The sequence below is a fragment of the Dufourea novaeangliae genome, unplaced genomic scaffold (assembly GCF_001272555.1).
Source record: "Dufourea novaeangliae isolate 0120121106 unplaced genomic scaffold, ASM127255v1 scaffold77, whole genome shotgun sequence".
NCBI classification, from domain to species: Eukaryota; Metazoa; Arthropoda; class Insecta; order Hymenoptera; family Halictidae; genus Dufourea; species Dufourea novaeangliae.
This window is the reverse complement of record NW_015373956.1, coordinates 30171-34546: the sequence shown is the minus strand read 5'-3', so window position 1 is coordinate 34546 and position 4376 is coordinate 30171.

Sequence of the window (4376 nt, the reverse complement as noted above, 5' to 3'; positions counted from 1 at the left end):
CCCTTATTTATTTGCAAATTCGACTTTGCTGTTTGTCAAACCAGTCTGTGAAATACAAAATTGCATAATTTTTAGTTTATTAGCGAATCTTAATTATTTAAAGAAAACCTCGGTTTAACCACAATACGAAAGGATTTTTTTACCAAATGAAGTAAAAAGTAAAATGTTTGATCTGAAATGTGAAGGTGATTCGATTACAATGTAAGTTTGATGTTTCCTCACATGGAAGTGAAAATTTTTACGTATAAGAATACTTCCAGAATTTCTTAAAAAATTCAAAAAAGTTGCGGGAATTGTTCATTTTATTTATAACCTGCTAAAATCCCTAAGAGTGTATAAAAATGTTTGTATATGTTTCATAAAAATCTGCATTTGTTCATATTAGGGTACAAAATTTCAGTACCATCGGAGATTTTGTAACAAATTTGGAATATTACTGTCATGAGTAAAGTTTTGTGTAGTTATTTCATGCTTATAATTACTCTCATAAGTTTAATCGCTAATGTAAATGTAAGAAAAGTTTCTCTTGTTTCATTTGAAGCGTTTTCTCGACGCTTTAAGCTGTAAGCGGTTTAACATTGTCAAACGAGGCTGTTGTGAAAGGTGAACGCGCCACGATTCTACACTGCGCTATTAACATGTTTTACCGTCGGAAAATAAGGGTGAAGTGCAATTAACGACACCAGTTTACAGAGTTTCAAAATCCTCTTCCTGATTTAATTACAAACTTTCTTTTAAAACTAACCCATTTCGTTCGCCCATATCCTCCGCTTTATCGAAATTATACAATACCAGCCGAAAATGCGATCAACCTAAAGGGATGGCCATTACGAACAACAGAACATATGTTACAATCTTCTGAAACTCACTTTTGAAGGTAAAAAAATTCCATATAAACCGTGGGAGAATTAATTAACGGAACTTATTTCACATTTCCCTATTAATGTATAATTTAGACTAAAAAATGTGTCGAACACTCAAAAATGCTCTCTATCGTGAACAGCAGTATATTTAACATTGATGTACCGCAACGAAATAAATTTATATCTTACATTATTTAAATATATCAACCAAGAAATTAAATTGAATTATATACACTGAGCGTCAAAATTAAGGGACCACTAAAATTTGCCGAAAATATGGGTTATTTTCAAATGACTATATCTCCGCGAAAAATAGTTATAAAAAATATTATATACGACCATTTTGTAGCCTGAAGTTTCTGGTTTTTGAATCGGGAATTCAAAAATTATTTCCACGTAGTATGTTCCATTTTTTTAAAGATGAAGCGCAGCAAGCGAATGTTAAAAACTGTTGGTCAACTTTGAGAGGATGCGTGGGCCAAATAAAATTTTTTCTGGTAACCCCAATGGAACACTTTTAGAGAGCAAACTTTTTTCTTTAATTTTCTTTTTTTAATTTTATTGTACAGTTTTTATTGGCTGAGTTATTCCTCATCACATGAGAAAAGGCACTTTCCACTTTGAGCGCCTGTGTTGTAACTTGCGAACCCATGATCGTATAGAAAATTCCAAAAGAATTTTGGAAAGCTGAGAGATTTCTCTTTAAAGTCCTTCAGTTTGCCAATTTGTTGAAAATTTTCTTCGTCGTATACAGTCCATTTCAAAATAACGTAAAATATTGCATAATTACCATTTTTCACAAAACACGATGCCATTTCAAAAAAATCGTGGAATCTTCCATGTGTCCACGTTTTTTTCAAGTTAAAAGTACACGTAACCCCGGTGCCAAAGGCCGAGCGGATCAGATTTTGTTTACCCTATGCCCTCGATAGAGAAACTTGCGCTTTACACAACATGTGCGTGATGCAACTACTGCAAGATGAACTCTAATGAGTCTACTCACCCATGCTCGCGGCTCGTCTTATCAAGCCATGGCTCGCAAACCTTGACTGCGAGAATTGTCGCGTCGCCGCGGCCACCTACCGACGGTACGCAGTACTAACGTTACAAACGAACGTCTCGCTGCAGATGCCAGGGTACTCATCTCATTACACGGCGAGGAGATGCAATGGAAAGGAAGAAGTTCGGTAAAAAATCAAAGCAAATTAAGTTCAGTAAAAAAAAGAGTGCAACTATCACAATAACTAAGTAAGGGTAGGATGTACACAGCATCTGCACTCTCTCATCACTTCGCATTGTGCACTTTTTGTCATTGCGAAGAGATTGGCTAGAAATGTGTTTTGCTAAATTTGTGAAATCTCTCCTTTCTTCTAAAATAAAGTGAAATTAAAAAAAAACAGACCATAACAGTTCAAACGCTGCGAAATCGTTTTAAAGAGGAAACGTACCGCAAAAGAGTCATTCACCAATTTTTCAGACCATATCGCAAGTTTCTCTATCGAGGGCATAGGGTAAAAAAAATCTGATCAGCTCGGCCTTTGGCACAGGGGTTACGTGTACTTTTAACTTGAAAAAAAACGTGGACACATGGAAGATTCCACGATTTTTTTTTAAATGGCATCGTGTTTTGTGAAAAATGGTAATTATGCAATATTTTGCGTTATTTTGATATGCACTGTATACGACGAAGAAAATTGTCAACAATTGGCAACTGAAGGACTTTAAAGAGAAATCTCTTAGCTTTCCAAAATTCTTTTGGAATTTTCTATACAATCATGCGTTCGCAAGTTACAGGCGCTCAAAGTGGAAAGTGCCTTTTCTCATGTGATGACGAATAACTCAGCCAATAATAACTGTACAACAAAATTAAAAAAAGAAAATTAAAGAAAAAAGTTTGCTCTCTAAAAGTGTTCCATTGGGGTTACCAGAAAAAATTTTATTTGGCCCACGCATCCTCTCAAAGTTGACCAACATTTTTTAACATTCGCTTGCTGCGCTTCATTTTTAAAAAAATGGAACATACTACGTGAAAAAAATTTTTGAATTCCCGATTCAAAAATCAGAAACTTCAGGCTACAAAATGGTCGTATATAATATTTTTTATAATACGATCGACATTTTCGGATGAAACCTCTTGGCCCCGTGAACAAAGTGAAGTGGATTGCGGGTATTCACGAGTAAAAATGTCGTCCTAGCGAAGCCTTTATCTGCTTTTGGAATATATAATAGGCGAAGAAAAAGAGCGTCATCTGTATACGATACGGCCGACATTTGAATACATTAAAATAGAATTCGATACAGATACGGGCTGTATGTGCTGGCGATGAAAATTCATTCGTCTCCCTACCTCTCCACCGGACTTTTCCTCCTTGTTCCGGACCGTCGTCGTCATCGTCGTTTGAGAGGAAATCGCGATTTTTCATTCGCCCCTGACACGTCCGAGACAAAGAGTGACAAGGAACGGGCGGCAGCAATTTTTCGCGTGGAACTTTGATTAAGTTTGACACGTTGCTTGCTCAGAAAGCTAACCCGGCAAACATGGGTACCAGTGGTATTAACAACGTGAAATGGATAGCAGGTAGAAGTAGTGTTGTTAAAATGAGCCTCGAGTCCTGAGCTTTAACAGCTCGAGTCGCGGTTCAAACCCTAAAGGCTCAAACCCTCTAGGTTCGAAGCTTGAGTCGTGAAAGCTCGAGTCTTTAATGCTCGAAACTTTAAGCTTGAAGGCTCGAGTCTTATAAATTGTATGTAGTGAAGTAATGTACAGACCTTGGGTTTTCGAAGCCTTAAAACTTAACCTAAAAGTTTTCAGTTTTTAACTCTAATATTACATAAATTTCAAGCTTTTAAAGCTTCAAGGGGGAATAATCCGAAAATAGTCAATAAAAAATGTCCTGAAAAGCGTGGTTTTTGTAAATTAGTTCTGCAACACCCAAACCTCATTAAACTATTACTAATAGGATGATCAAATATATATTTTGGACAAAACGTTAAATTTTCTTTTATTACAAAATACCTATGTATACTTGAGCAAGATATAAGAGTCATAGGATGTTACGCGTCGAACAAAATAGTTTCTCAATTTGTTCACGGTTCATTGATCTGAGAGGCAAAGTTGGGACCTTTTTTTCGTGATTCATGTGATATTCGACTTAATATTTTAGTAGAATATTTTCGAAAAATTATACTTTGAAAGTATATATAAAAAACTTAATTTTTTCCAATCGTCACTGTGTTATTCCACATTAAGTCTGAAGCTTTAAGGTTCAACCCTCTAGAACCCTTAAGTGTTAAATAATGGAATTAACACTAAATCTATAATATTATACTTTATACAGTTTTTAAAGAATACAGCCATGACTGCAAACACATGAGAGATTGATACCAACAAAGGGAAATGAAAAATGAAACAAAATAACCATTGAATAGTAGACGAAATGAAACATTGCTAAAAATTTGTCTGTAATGTTCAAAATATAATATTATCGACTGGAGACATACTCTTACGCCGTG